Here is a 16,245-nt window from a genome sequence, read left to right as displayed (position 1 = left end):
CGGCTTGTGTCAACTTATCACCTATGATACTCCAATATCGTTGATAGAATTCGACCGGAAGGCCATCAGGGCCCGGCGATTTACTTTTAGGGGAGCCGCGAATTATTTCAAGGACTTCATCTGGACTAAAAGCTGAAAATAAGCTGGCGTTGTCGTCGGCAGTAATTGTGGAGGTTGTAAACGCAAATAACTCATCCAAATCGTCCTCTTGCGTTACTTCTGCCTCATACAGGGCACTGTAATACCTGTGGATTTCTCTGATTATCTCGTTTTGCACAGTGAGGACAGTACCGTTTTCTAATTTAAGTTCGTCCATGAATATCCGTCGTCGGTTCTTGCGATGTTTAATCAGATGATATAACGCAGCCGTTTCGTCCTCGCTAACGGATCTGGCTTTTGACTTAAGTTTAAGACCCTCCAGTTGTTTTCTCTTTAAGCTTAATAATGTCGCTTTAATTTTCTTGATGTCGGACAGGCGCCTGTCTGAGCCATCTGCCTGATCATACAAATCCCTTAAGACCATGTAGTAAAATTCCATTGTACGGTGAACTGCCCGAGATCTCTCTATACTATAAGATATAATTACTTTTCATAATTTGGGCTTCGCCTTGCGGGTCCACCACTCCAAAACACTCGGAAAGTTGTGTACGGAGCGCAAGCAAAATTCCCAAGCTGTCTTTAATTCGACCTCGAGCTCGTCGTCTGTTAAAAGGCCGACATTCATGCTCCACTGATTCCTAAACCAGTGAGTTGGTTGCCGGTCTAAGTTTATGCAGGCACTCACACTACAGTGATCAGAGAAGCTGACTGGAGTGATTTCCACTTGTAGCAAATTCCTCACTATGTGACTTGACATATAGATTCTATCAATCCTGCTACTGGAATTATGTGAAATGTGCGTGTATTTCACAAGCGTGGGATACTTAACTTCCCACGCGTCCCTCAGTTTCATTTGGGAAACAAGAAAGTTTAATTCAGGGGAATAATTAAAATTGGGGGATTGATCTTTATGGTGCAATACACAATTAAAATCGCCGGCAATGATCAAGTTTGGCAAGTCTCTCCGCAGTAAGTAAATGATATCCTCCTCAAAAAACTTCGATCTGTCAGCGCGCCGTGTACATCCAGATGGTGCATACAGATTGATTACACTGACGCCCATGATATTCACGCCTATGCCCCGTCCAGAGTCTAACTTTTCGACATCGGTTATAGGTATTCCTTCCCTAACTAAAATCGCTGTGCCAGCACTGAATTCAGGAGCGAAATTGATTATTGCAACATAGGCGGGAATGTTAAGTTGCCATGTTGCAACCTCTTGTAAAAGGGCAATATCTGTACCAGAGTCAAACAAAAATTGTTTTAATAAAGCAAGTTTTAACTCTGACGTAATCCTATTGATATTAAGGGAGGTGATAGTATAGGCCTGTAGCATATGGATAATGAGATGTAAAAGTATAACAAAACGATGGCATCGAGCTCAAGAGTGCCGGCTGCAGAATTAAAAAAGGTATAATGTGAGCAGCCATGAGAGGATTATTGGATCAAGAAGCGAAATAAAAACGATAACAAGTGATACACTACGAATCATAAGCCGGTTGTAGCAAAAACGACACCGTGAATGCTGTGAACCATAACCGGAGAAAAGGACAGAAAAAAACACAAAGAAGCTTTGCAACCGTAGGCGACAGCATGGAACGAGCCTTGTACCAACGGAATTACTACTGTGGAGGATGGGCTTCGCCGAGTTCTTTGCTGTTGTCATCACCGGATCGTTCCCTCACAATTTCATAACTAATATTTCGGGGTACTACATCCGCTTGCGAGGAAGTGGAATTTCCCTTGTTGCGAGGAGCGGAGAGATTTGGCTGTGGATTGAGCCTTCGTCGTGGGGCGTTTTGAGGTCCCGAAGTTTTTGTGGATTCTTTGAGACGCGGTCGTGTCGTTGTCGCAGCACTGCCGCCGGCAGCTGGCAGGTTGGTAAACACTTGCACTTGTTTACTTCCGCCCGAAACTTGTTGTCGGGCGTCAGTTGTAGCGCGTTGTTGACAAACACTTCCTCACTGTGTGCGCGTTGTAGCGGCTGTTGTCCTTCGGGCGCGGCACTCAAAATTGGAGGTTCCTGTTCATGACCCGGCGTCTCAGAATTCGGCATCCCCTCAAGTCCATCCGCACTGGCTTCAAAATCGACCCGCATAACATCATCTGGTACTAAATCCTCCGCGGTTGATGGTTTCGGTTTCCGGGCTGCAGGAGTCGCGGGAGATACTTCCTCATCTGAATGCTCATCACTACGTTCCAGCGGCCTTTTCTTTTGCTGAGATTCACTTTCAAGACAAACTGGCGCAGCAGTTTGCCGTCCTACGAGTGGTGGAAACGCATCAGCGGTTATGGGCGGGGTCTCGGAGGTAGTTGCCTGGGGAGCATCAACATCAGGGTGTGCAGAAGAACCAGAAGTATCTACTGCCATTACCTCGTTAAGTGTTAATCTACGCCGCGGCTGGAGATTATTTTTTAAGACAAAAACTCGGCGGGGGCAGTCCTGGCGAAGATGGCCTAGTTCATTGCAGATATGGCAGGTGGGGGCTTGACCAGAATATATAATGTGAGCCTTATAACCATCAACCGTAATGTGAGAAGGAATGTTCATTTTTACTTCCATGTCCACAGATCTAATCCCATTGAAACTATGTAATTTGTAGCGAGACGACCACTTTTCGTTGACAATTTCTTTAACCTCACCAAACTTAGAAAGTGCATCTTTAATTTTAGCATTGTCAATCTCTATGGGCAAGTTAAGTACTCGAACTGTCTGAATCGAGGTCTCGGCACGTGTTACAGTAACCATACTAGTGGTGCCGTCGCGATGAACAAAAGGGACTCGTTTGCCGATTTTTTCAATAAGTCGATCAACTGCTACTGGACTGAGAAACTTGACAAACACGCAATAACGATCAGAATCTAGCTGGGTGGTGTGCACAGAATCAGAAGTGATGCCTATTACCTCGGTTAGCCAGTCATGAATCTCGAGGGTGGTCGGTTGCACTCGGCGGGTATCCTTGTCAAATCCGAAAACCAGGGTGTTTTTCCGGATGGTGGTAGACATGGCGCTGCAGCTGTATGAAATCCGGTCAAGTCCGAATCCCGTACAAGATCAGCAAGTTGCTGACGAAAAGGACGACCACAAAAAAAAAAAAAAAAAAAAAAAAAAAAAGTACAATGCACGTGAATCACTCGGAACACAGAAACACACAACGGCAAACAGTAAACACTGGCAACGACACCGACGACGCGGAGCAACCAGCTAGCACGTCCGACCGCGGCGACAGCGAAAGCCGGAATGTTCGGTAGCTCAGTTGGTAGAGCACTTGCCCGCGAAAGGCAAAGGTCCCGAGTTCGAGTCTCGGTCGGGCACACAGTTTTAATCTGCCAGGAAGTTTCATATCAGCGCACACTCCGCTGCAGAGTGAAAATCTCATTCTGGAAACATCCCCCAGGCTGTGGCTAAGCCATGTCTCCACAGTATCCTTTCTTTCAGGAGTGCTAGTTCTGCAAGTTTCGCAGGAGAGCTTCTGTAAAGTTTGGAAGGTAGGAGACGAGATACTGGCAGAAGTGAAGCTGTGAGACCGGGCGTGAGTCGTGCTTCGGTAGCTCAGTTGGTAGAGCACTTGCCCGCGAAAGGCAAAGGTCCCGAGTTCGAGTCTCGGTCGGGCACACAGTTTTAATCTGCCAGGAAGTTTCATCTCAGTAACGCTTTCGCGATTACTAAATGATCCTGTAACGAAGCGCGCTGCTCTCCGTTGGATCTCTTCTATCTCTTCTATTAACCCTGTCTGGTACGGATCCCACACTGCTGAGCAGTATTCAGGTAGTGGGCGAACAAGCGTACTGTAACCTACTTCCTTTGTTTTCGGATTGCATTTCCTTAGGATTCTTCCAATGAATCTCAGTTTGGCATCTGCTTTACCGACGATCAACTTTATATGATCATTCCTTTTTAAATCACTCCTAATGCGTACTCCGAGATAATTTGTGGAATTAACTGCTTCCAGCTGCTGACCTGCTATATTGTAGCTAAATGATAAGGATCTTTCTTTCAATGTATTCGCAGCACATTACACTTGTCTACATTGAGATTCAATTGCCATTCCCTGCACCATGCGTCAATTCGCTGCAGATCCTCCTGCATTTCAGTACAATTTTCCATTGTTATAAGCTCTCGATACACCACAGCATCATCTGCAAATGCCTCAGTGAACTTCCGATGTCATCAACCAGGTCATTTATGTATATTGTGAATAGCAACGGTCCTATGACACTCCGCTGCGGCACACCTGAAATCACTCTTACTTCGGAAGACTTGTCTCAATTGAGAATGGCATGCTGAGTTCTGTTATCTAGGAACTCCGCAATCCAATCACACAATTGGTCTGATAGTCCATATGCTCTTACTTTGTTCATTAAACGACTGTGGGGAACTGTATCGAACGCCTTGCGGAAGTCAAGAAACACGACATCTACCAGAGAACCCGTGTCTATGGCCCTCTGAGTCTCGTGGACGAATAGCGCGGGCTGGGTTTCACACGACCGTCTTTTTCGAAACCCATGCTTTTGAATTTAATTCCGATGCAATTGCTGTGTTTCATCGTCAATGCGAAGGTCCAAGGGATCCATTAAACCTGCAGTGCTGCATAGGAATATAATACTGGTCTCACAGTAAAGGCTCAAAGCACAGACTCTTAAGAAGAGTCACTCTTCTTGTACTTAAGTCGGAATTGTGCCTTTTGTATTTAATACCGATGCAATTTCTGTGTTTCATCGTCAATGTGAAGGTCCAAGGGATACAGTAAACCTGCAGTGGTGCATCGGAATCTAATACCGGTCACACAGGAAAGGCACAAAATACAGACTCTATGAATAGCGTCTCCCTTTACTTGAGTCAGCATTTTGCCTTTTGTATTTTGTATTTTGTATTCAGGGAGAGCCTAAGGGAACACATGACAGGAATGGGGGAAAGAAATACAGTAGAAGAAGAATGGGTAGCTTTGAGGGATGAAGTAGTGAAGGCAGAAGAGGATCAAGTAGGTAAAAAGACGAGGGTAACAGAAGAAATATTGAATTTAATTGATGAAAGGAGAAAATATAAAAATGCAGTAACTGAAGCAGGCAAAAAGTTTTGTTAGTTTACTTATTTAATGTTTACCATTAGATATCAGTTTAATTTTTGTCAAAATTAATCCTAAACCATATTCTGAAATAGCGTTTCGTTGCTCCACTAGGCAGTGCCACAAGTTCCTCCAAAAATCGTAACACAACACACACACACACAAATGTAATACTTACTAATGTAAATCCAGCCGATGATGGAGGTTTAAACCTTCGAAACGCGTCGTGGAAATAAATAAAACGGTGACTGGTAACAGTGAACTTGTTGTTTCATTTAATGTCAGTAACAGTCACGGTAAAGCCTAACCTAAAACTGTTCGCATTTAAAGTTAATCTGCCCAGTCAGGCAATCAAGGCTATTTTCGAGTATAAAAACAGTGCGCAAAAGGTCGCAATGACGACACAATACATATACTTCAATAGGAATTGTCTCAAGAATAACGTCATCCCAAATTATGTCAAGATTGACATCAAAACAAACACAACTACTGCGAAGAAAACACTGGAAATCGCTCGGAAACTCTGGGTGAAAAATTAACTGAAAGAACTTTATATTAAAAAACAAATGTTCAATACACAGCTTTATAATGCAGAATTACAGTTGGGAAAGTTGCTTCATAGATTAGAATATGATTCCATAACCAAGAAAGTCAAAGAGTACACCGAGTTCATCGTACAGAAAACGAAAACTACACAGAAGAGAAAACTAGCGAATCTTATAAAGCAACAATTACCTCCCAAACCGAACCAAAACAGCCAAAAGAAACACACATTCTACACACCCTTCCTCAATAACATGAACATAACATTCACTGCAGAAGAAGAGGCACTACTCTGCAAAGGCTTAAAACACAACGTTCAAGCTCCGCTGGATCAAAAGAACCAAGAAAAGCTCATCACTTGTGCAACACAGATCTCGACCATCGCCTTTAAGAAGCAAACTGACAGAATATCAGCCTGCCACAAAATTAACGAAATCATTGAAAAGGAAATTGCAAAACCTTTCCCAGCATACAAGAAAAGAGAAGAAGCCCTTACACGTACCATTAAGACTAAATTAAACGTTAATAATGCAATAATTGTAAAAGCTGACAAGGGCAACACAACTGTTGTAATGGACAGAACAACATACATAGAAAAAACTTTAGACTTCTTCCAAACCAGCAACATAACTGAAATACATAAAGATCCAACAGCCAGAATACAAAAGGAGATTAAACACATTTCAAACAACATTAACTTCCTACTTACCATCCAATAAGCAAGAAACATTGTAACAATGAGCCCACAAGCACCTTGCATTAGGTCACAACCAAAGATCCACAAAAGCGGGACCCCCATCAGGCCCATAGTGAACTGTAGGAACAGCCCAACATTCAAGCTCAATAAAATACTCTTCAGAATTCTCAAATAAGCATACACATTCAATAATGAGAGAACACTTAAAAACACAACAGAATTTACACAATATGTCAAAAACATACAAGTACCTGATGGAGCCACACTTGTCTCAATTGACATACAAAACCTATATTCCTCTGTGCCAATAGATCCCACACTACAGATAATTAATGCCAACCTACATAAACACAAAAATATCCCTTCAACTCACATCAATGAACTAATGGACCTGCTTGAATTCACACTTTCACACAACTATTTTAAATTTAACAATAAAATCTACCAACAAACAGATGGTCTGGCAATGGGCTCAAATCTTTCCGGATTGCTAGCAGAAATATTTATAAGCAACCTAGAAGACAAAATCCTGAATTCCAAGCACCACCTCCTCAAAAATATCATCTACTACTACAGATATGTAGATGATACCATCATTTTAATCAAAGGCACTAAAGATGACATCAGTGAGTTGAATCAGTTTTTCAACAACTCCCATGAAAACATAAAATTCACAGTTGAACACCAAAAAGGCGACAGTATAAATTTCCTAGACCTTACCATTAGAATAAAGAATAACAGACATCAGTTTGAAATTTATCGGAAGCCTACCACAACACATACCACAATCCACAACTCCTCTTGCCACCCCGCAGCACACAAAATGGCAGCATTCCGGTACATGATTAATAGAGCTATCCAACTACCACTCTCAGAAGATAAATGTGATCAAGAAATTGAAATAATAAAACAAGCAGCTATTGAAAATGGTTATAACAGCTCCATAGTAGACACCCTAAAACACTCAATAACGGCAAAGGAATCACAACACAAAAAACAAAAAGAAAATAGCATCTTCCATACAATCCCCTTTCTGGGTAACATTTCATACCAGATTGGCAATGTCTTCAAACGGAAAGGCATAAGCATATCCTTTACAACAGATAACAAGATTGGACAGAAGTTACCCCACAACATCGGCACACGACACCCACTTCATCACACAGGTGTGTACAAAATTGAATGTTTGTACTGTGACTGCTTCTACATAGGCCAGACAGGCAGATCATCTGAGATTAGGTTCAAGGAACACATGGCAGCACTAAAAAACAAAAAATATCACACATCAGCAATAGCTACCCACCTGCATGAAACAAAACACCATATTAACAACACAAGTATTAGCATCTTACACATCCAACCAAAAGGCAGAAAACTAGACATCCTTGAAACACTCCAAATATACAAACATCAAATGGAACAACCAGAATCTATCTTAAATGACAAAAATGACAATATTTACAATAGTATCATCTCTGTTTTCAGCAACTGCCTACACTCATAAAATGCACACACACACACACACACACACACACACACACACACACACACCTAATATTTACCATAAATATTGACAGCTGCCAAGACTACAAGAGATTGATCTCACTCACAGATAATTCATCACACCAACAGCTTGTGCCCCTTGTCAGCTTAAAACTGTATGTACATCAACTACTGGCACAAATGTATATCTATCTGCATAGTTTATAGCATTAACCAATGTATTACCCCAACCTTTAGGCAGGTAATATATGCAACATGCAATCTTAAGACTCCTTGCCATGTAAATGTTTCCTCCCATATAATCACTCTTTCCTCTCTCCCTCCCTCTCTCTCTCTCTCTCTCTCTCTCTCTCTCTCTCTCTCCCTCTCCCCCTCTCCCTCTCTCCCTCTCCCTTTCACTCACACACACACACACACACACACACACACACACTTTTTCTCTCTCTCTACCTCTCCTTCTGACTCCATCCCCTCACTTCACATCTGTTTATTAACCCCAATCAAAGAATGTAATGTATGTATGATTTTACTGTTGTAGCCAATATGATCATTGTAATTATAGTCTGTAACATTTCACCTAATTGTTATCAATAAGTATGAAGTTGAAGCCATTTTAACATTTCACGTGATTGTACAAACGAGTACGAATGTTTGCTGTTTTAACTTGTCAGAATTGGATTTATATACCACCTGAAGTACACACACACATAAACAAACACCGCTAAATGCTTAAAGCAATTATTCTGTAATAATATTGTTATGATGTATATTCTTTGCACTTTGCGATTATGTCTTCACTTCTGCTATACGAACCTTGCACCCAGCTGATTCCAGACGCCATATTTGTTTACAAATGTGGCAGTATACATGTGATGTGTTACGACAGCAAAAGGAACCTGTGATCACTGAAGGTACTGCAGTTTACTTATTTAATGTTTACCATTAGATATCAGTTTAATTTTTCGTCAAAATTAATCCTAAACCATATTCTGAAATAGCGTTTCGTTTCTCCACTAGGCAGTGCCACAAGTTCCTCCAAAAATCGTAACACAACACACACACAAATGTAATACTTACTAATGTAAATCCACCCGATGATGGAGGTTTAAACCTTCGAAACGCGTCGTGGAAATAAATAAAACGGTGACTGGTAACAGTGAACTTGTTGTTTCATTTAATACTTGTATGAACATCAAGAGCTCAGATGGAAACCAAGTTCTAAGCAAAGAAGGGAAAGCAGAAAGGTGGAAGGAGTATATAGAGGGTCTATACAAGGGCGATGTACTTGAGGACAATATTATTGAAATGGAAGAGGATGTAGATGACGATGAATGGGAGATACGATACTGCGTGAAGAGTTTGACAGAGCACTGAAAGACGTGAGTCGAAACAAAGCCCCCGGAGTAGACAACATTCCATTGGAACTACTGACGGCCTTGGGAGAGCCAGTCCTGACAAAACTCTACCATTTGGTGAGCAAGATGTATGAGACAGGCGAAATACCCTCAGATTTCAAGAAGAATATAATAATTCCAATCGCAAAGAAAGCAGGTGTTGACAGATGTGAAAATTACCGAACAATCAGTTTAATAAGTCACAGCTCCAAAATACTAACGCGAATTCTTTACAGACGAATGGAAAAACTGGTAGAAGCCGACCTCGGGATGATCAGTTTGGATTCCGTAGAAATACTGGAACACGTGAGGCAATACTGACCTTACGACCTATCTTAGAAGAAAGATTAAGGAAAGGCAAACCTACATTTCTAGCATATGTAGACTTACAGAAAGCTTTCGACAATGTTGACTGGAATACTCTCTTTCAAATTCCAAAGATGGCAGGGGTAAAATACAAGGAGCGAAAGGCTATTTACAATTTGTACAGAAACCAGATGGCAGTTATTAGAGTCGAGGGGCATGAAAGGGGAGCAGCGGTTGGGAAGGGAGTGAGACAGGGTTGTAGCCTGTCCTCAAAGTTATTCAATCTGTATATTGAGCAAGCAGTAAAGGAAACAAAAGAAAAATTCGGAGTAGGTATTAAAATCCATGGAGAAGAAATAAAAATGTTGAGGTTCGCCGATGACATTGTAATTCTGTCAGAGACCGCAAAGGTCTTGGAAGAGTAGTTGAACAGAATGGACAGTGTCTTGAAAGGAGGATATAAGATGAACATCAACAAAAGCAAAACGAGGGTAATGGAATGTAGTCGAATTAAGTCGGGTGATGCTGAGGGAATTAGATAAGGAAATGAGACACATAAAGTAGTAAAGGTGTTTTGCTATTTAGGGAGCAAACTAACTGATGATGGTCGAAGTAGAGAGGATATAAAATGTAGACTGGCAATGGCAAAGAAAGCGTTTCTGAAGAAGAGAAATTTGTTGAGTGTCAGGAAGTCGTTTCTGAAAGTATTTGTATGGAGTGTAGCCATGTATGGAAGTGAATCATGGACGATAAATAGTTTGGACAAGAAAAGAATAGAATTGTGGAGCTGCAGAAGAATGCTGAAGATTAGATGGGTAGATCACATAACTAATGAGGAAATATTGAACAGAATTGGGGAGAAGAGGAGTTTGTGGCACAACTTGACAAGAAGAAGGGATTGGTTGGTAGGACTTGTTCTGAGGCATCAAGGGATCACAAATTTAGCATTGGAGGGCAGTGTGGAGGGTAAAAATTGTAGAGGGAGACCAAGAGATGAATACACTAAGCAGATTCAGAAGGATGTAGGCTGCAGTAGGTACTGGGGGATGAAGAAGCTTGCACAGGATAGAGTAGCATGGAGAGCTGCATCAAACCAGTCTCTGGACTGAAGACCACAACAACAACAACCCTGCTATTCTTTACCCTCACCGCCACACGCCTCTTCTGTGCCCACACTGCCCACCGCTCTGCTATTGCTACCCACTCCAAACTTCCTCAGGACCTAGTGAGGATAGTGGCTATGTAAGTTTTTTGTATATAAATGTGTGTATTTTCATAATCTGGGGGACTTTGTCCAGCACCTTTGTCTACTTTTAAATGTGCCTGCCTGCCATTCAATCTTTCCTCTTTGCATTGAGTAGCAATCTAATCAAATTCATATTGTTTACATTCCAGCCCAGATTTTCTGTACAAAAAATTTTATTGGATATGATTACTGCTGTTTCAGTCTTAATGGCCAGCAGTGTAGAAGAAAAGAGATCTATGATATTATGTAAACTGAAGGTGGATAGGGGAAAAAGAAAAGGAAATAGAAGGAACTAAGGATATCAGCTGCATCGGAACTTTGTGCAGAATCGGCAGCAGTGAGTGAAAAATGTGTGCCAAACTGGGACAAACCTGCGATCTCCTGCTTACTATGGAGTTGGTCGTGCTCCTACACTGCACCACCTATCCACAGTCACAATCCACATCCTCTGTGCTCATTACTTTGAGATTCCTGCAGGAGGTTGAATGTAATTGTGCATCCACACTGAAGGTGTCGGATTTGTTGCCCATCGAGGTAAATCAGTTACAGAAATGCACCGTGTCTGTTCTTTTGGTCATCTCAGTCAGTGAAGAGGCATGCTGAGAGTGTTCATGCAATTGCTATAAACACTGTGTCTGGATGGAGCAGCGGTTAACGCAACTGCATCCTATGTAGGAGACTCCATCCAGCACACATTTTCACTCACTGCTGCTGATTCCACACAAAGTTCCAATGCAGCTGATATCATTAGTTCCTTCCGTTGCACTTCCTCTCTCTCCTTTCCACTTTCAATTTACATAATATGAATCACAGCTGCAGACTCTGTGTTCCAAATGAACAGTTACTACACATTCAAATAATAAAGTGTGCTAACCCACTGGGCTACAACACGTTTCAGCAGGCATTGCAAACTGCCAGTGCCTCCTCCTCTGTTTCCAATTGCTGTTACAACTGATCTGCTCTCCGCCCCTGCATACACGGGACGCCCCACACCGCATCTTCTTGGCACCAGATACAGGACTCTCAGCATGGCACTCCATGAGAATCACCACTCACACAGGGATGATTGTTACAGTGCCCAGCCACCAGAGAGCAGCACCACTTCATCAGTGCTAATCTGTTATCCATGATGCTTGCTCCAGAACCCCACTAGTGCTACCATCACTGGGCTGAACTGTGTGTATCTATATTGATTTAGTGTGCTGCTCAATAACTTATTCACTTGTGGTCTATCTACTTTATCTGCATATGAAGCTACTCAAGCTGTTATTGTGGATTACTTGTCATTTTGCTCTTTGGAACTGTTTGTTACACCTGTGAAAGTTTGTACTGTATTTTGTGCTGTGAAATATACCTGTCATCTGTTGTGCCATACTTTTATTTATGTTGTGTGTCACAATGTAAATCTTAATGATAGTGTCAAAACTAGTGGTACATCATGTAAACAAGGACCCAGTGCAGTGTCAACGACACCTGTCTTGTCCACAGAGGTCATCTTTTGACATATTGATGTGCAAGTCACCAAAGTGGTGTCAAATCAAAAGACTTGCACCTGGCGAACAGTCTACCTCACAGGAGGCCCTAGTCACATGACATTTATTTTGTTTATCTTTTGACATTTCGTGAAACAGCAGTCAGAAGGACAGAGGCATGAGGGGGTCTTCTTGGCCAAATTACTATCAAAACAAACAGCAAAGCATCAACCACCATTTCTGGCATACAATGTGACGAAGTGACTGAATTTTATATGAGAATTGGCTCTGTCAGCGTTTTGCTGCATTCAGTATAATAGACCCTGAAATTATTAAATATCTCCCCTGTCTTGGTTTCAGCCCCAAATATCCAGGTTGTTTTGTAGGCTTTCCACTCTAACTGAACCAGCCCAGCTTACACTGATGAAATGTGTGCTCTCTTAAATGCTTATTTCCACTAACATTGTGCTGTTATATCATCTTGAGTGGAATTCTATCAATGTCAAATATAGTCCAACCATTCATACTGTGCCTGGGTGGCTGACTTAGAAGGGCTCAGTAGAGGTGTTTCAGTACATCCAAAAATAAATGATCATACAAGGTTATGATTTCTGATAATATTATTTGTCAGTTCCAGACAAGGAAGTATGTCAAAAGGCCTTACAATTCGATGATCCAATTTTGGAGGTGGTTTTGATATTGACTCAGTTTCCCATGTGGTCAGTTGACATTTAGAGTTTTGGGCAGATATGGTTGCAGACATATCCAAACCAGGAAAATCATACAGCTTAGCTGACAAGACAGAAGTGGCTGTAGTCAAATGTCAAAGTTGCTGCACTCTAGCCCAGCCTTTCAAACAATGGAAAAGTTTCACTTCTTAGATTTGCATACAGAATCATCTTTCCAGGACTGTTTCAACAAGTATTCCCAGAATGATTGCCCAGACAGATGAGCAAATTGAGACAAATAAAATAAAGAAGGACATATCACTACGAACCTGCTCATACCAATGAGTCTGTTGGCGGGAACCAATGGATATTAATGTTATCACATCCATTTCTCAACCTGAAATAGTAGACTGAATAAATTGTTCATTATTCTTGCTATGTGCAATAGAGATCCAACTGCAGCTCAGTACTGGAGCATGAACTCCCTTGCTGAACTTTCATAATTACATACAACTAGGTGCATTGACACTTGAACCAACAGGTTGCTGCCTAGTGAGGTACAAACAGTTGATTCTAATCAAAGCTAAATTCACCACTGAGGCAGTTGTCTACAGCTGTCTTTCTTATACTGATGTCATGAGCTGCTCAAGCCCTCCTTCACGCAACAGTATACAGTTTACCTAATGTCTCTACATACAAAGTTACTCGCAAAGTTTTTCAGGCTTATTCTGATTAATCTGTCAATTTTAGAGAGGCTCACCGTATAGCGGAGATGCACGATAGGCACAACAAAAAGATTCACACAATTATAGCTTTCAGCCATTAAGGCCTTTCCACCCACACACACACACACACACACACACACACACACACACACACACAGAGGCACGTCTGCAGTCTAAAACCACACTGCAAGCAGTAGTACCAGTGCATGATGGGAGTGGCAACTGGGTGGGTGTAAGGAGGAGGCTGGGGCAGGGAGAGGGAAGGATTGTATGGTGGGGATGGTGGACAGTGAAGTGCTGCAGTTTAGACAGAGGGCAGGAGAGAAGGTGGGGAGGGTGGGGAGGAAGTAGCGGAAAGGAGAGAAATAAAAAGAAAGTAGAGGACTGGGTGTGGTGATTAAATGATGGCTGTGTGGTGGGAAGGATCCATATGGCACAGGTTGTGAAGCAGTCATTGAGATGAGGGATATCATGTCTCGCAGCGTGTTCATCAACATGGTGGTCCACTTCTCAGTGGCCATTCATGTGATAGACAGCTTGTTGGTTGTCATGCCTTCATAGAAGGCAGCACAGTGGTTGCAACTTAGCTTGTAAATCACATGACTGGTTTCACAGGTAGCCTTGCCTTTGATGGAATAGGTGATGTTAGTGACCGGACTGGAGTAGGTGGTGGTAGGAGGATGTAAAGGACAGGTCTTGCATCTAGGTCTTTTACAGGAATATGAGCCATGAGGTAAGGGATTGGGAGGAGGGGTTGTGTAGGGATTGACGAGTATATTGTGTAGGTTTGGTGGACGGTGAAATACTACGGTAGGAGGGGTGGGGAGGATAGTGGGCAGAACATTTCTCATTTCAGGGCACGACAAGAGGTAACTGAAACCCTGGCAGAGAATGTGATTCAGTTGCTCCAGTCCTGGATGGTACTGAGTTACGAGGGGAATGCTCCTCTGTGGCCGAACTGTGGGACTTTGGGAGGTGGTGGGAGACTGGAAAGATAAGGCACGGGAGATTTGTTTTTGTACAAGGATGGGAGGATAATTACGGTCAGTGAAGGCTTCAGTGAGACCTTTGGTTTATTTTGAGAGGGACTGCTCATCACTACAGATGCAATGACCACAGGTGGCAAGGCTGTACAGAAGGGACTTCTTGGTATGGAATGGGTGGCAGCTGTCGAAGTGGAGGTATTTCTGTTGGTTAGTAGGTTTAATATGGATGGAGGTACTGATGTAGCCATCTCTGAGGTGGACTTCAACATCTAGGAAGGTGGCTTGTTGGGTTGAGTTGGACCAGGTGAAACAAATGGGGGAGAAGTTTTTGAGGTTCTGGAGGAATCTGGATAGGGTGTACTCACCTTCAACCCAGATAGCAAAGATGTCATCAATGAATCTGAACCAGGTGAGGGATTTAGGCTTCCGGGTTTTTAGGAAGGATTCCTTTAGACGGCCTATGAATAGGTTCACATTGGATTGTTCCATGTGGGTGCCCATAGCTGTACCCTGGATTTGTTTGTAGGAAATGCCTTCAAAAGAGAAGTAATTGTGGGTGAGGATATACACTCCTGGAAATGGAAAAAAGAACACATTGACACCGGTGTGTCAGACCCACCATACTTGCTCCGGACACTGCGAGAGGGCTGTACAAGCAATGATCACACGCACGGCACAGCGGACACACCAGGAACCGCGGTGTTAGCCGTCGAATGGCGCTAGCTGCGCAGCATTTGTGCACCGCCGCCGTCAGTGTCAGCCAGTTTGCCGTGGCATACGGAGCTCCATCGCAGTCTTTAACACTGGTAGCATGCCGCGACAGCGTGGACGTGAACCGTATGTGCAGTTGACGGACTTTGAGCGAGGGCGTATAGTGGGCATGCGGGAGGCCGGGTGGACGTACCGCCGAATTGCTCAACACGTGGGGCGTGAGGTCTCCACAGTACATCGATGTTGTCGCCAGTGGTCGGCGGAAGGTGCACGTGCCCGTCGACCTGGGACCGGACCGCAGCGACGCACGGATGCACGCCAAGACCGTAGTATCCTACGCAGTGCCGTAGGGGACCGCACCGCCACTTCCCAGCAAATTAGGGACACTGTTGCTCCTGGGGTATCGGCGAGGACCATTCGCAACCGTCTCCATGAAGCTGGGCTATGGTCCCGAACACCGTTAGGCCGTCTTCCGCTCACGCCCCAACATCGTGCAGCCCGCCTCCAGTGGTGTCGCGACAGGCGTGAATGGAGGGACGAATGGAGACGTGTCGTCTTCAGCGATGAGAGTCGCTTCTGCCTTGGTGCCAATGATGGTCGTATGCATGTTTGGCGCCGTGCAGGTGAGCGCCACAATCAGGACTGAATACGACCGAGGCACACAGGGCCAACACCCGGCATCATGGTGTGGGGAGCGATCTCCTACACTGGCCGTACACCACTGGTGATCGTCGAGGGGACACTGTATAGTGCACGGTACATCCAAACCGTCATCGAACGCATCGTTCTACCATTCCTAGGCCGGCAAGGGAACTTGCTGTTCCAACAG

The 16,245-nt window shown here is 43.3% G+C and overlaps 1 non-coding gene across 1 annotated transcript; it reads left to right on the top strand.

The window, feature by feature from the left end:
- The first annotated feature begins 3,341 nt into the window (after nt 1–3,341).
- On the top strand, nt 3,342–3,415 carry Trnas-cga (transfer RNA serine (anticodon CGA)). Its single transcript has one exon. It is a non-coding gene; the product is annotated as a tRNA-Ser (tRNA).
- Nucleotides 3,416–16,245: the final 12,830 nt, after the last annotated feature.

Source organism: Schistocerca cancellata, chromosome 10, assembly GCF_023864275.1.
Source record: "Schistocerca cancellata isolate TAMUIC-IGC-003103 chromosome 10, iqSchCanc2.1, whole genome shotgun sequence".
Lineage (NCBI taxonomy): Eukaryota > Metazoa > Arthropoda > Insecta > Orthoptera > Acrididae > Schistocerca > Schistocerca cancellata.
The sequence above is the reverse complement of the archived record's forward strand: the minus strand, read 5'-3'. Positions and strand labels throughout refer to the sequence as shown.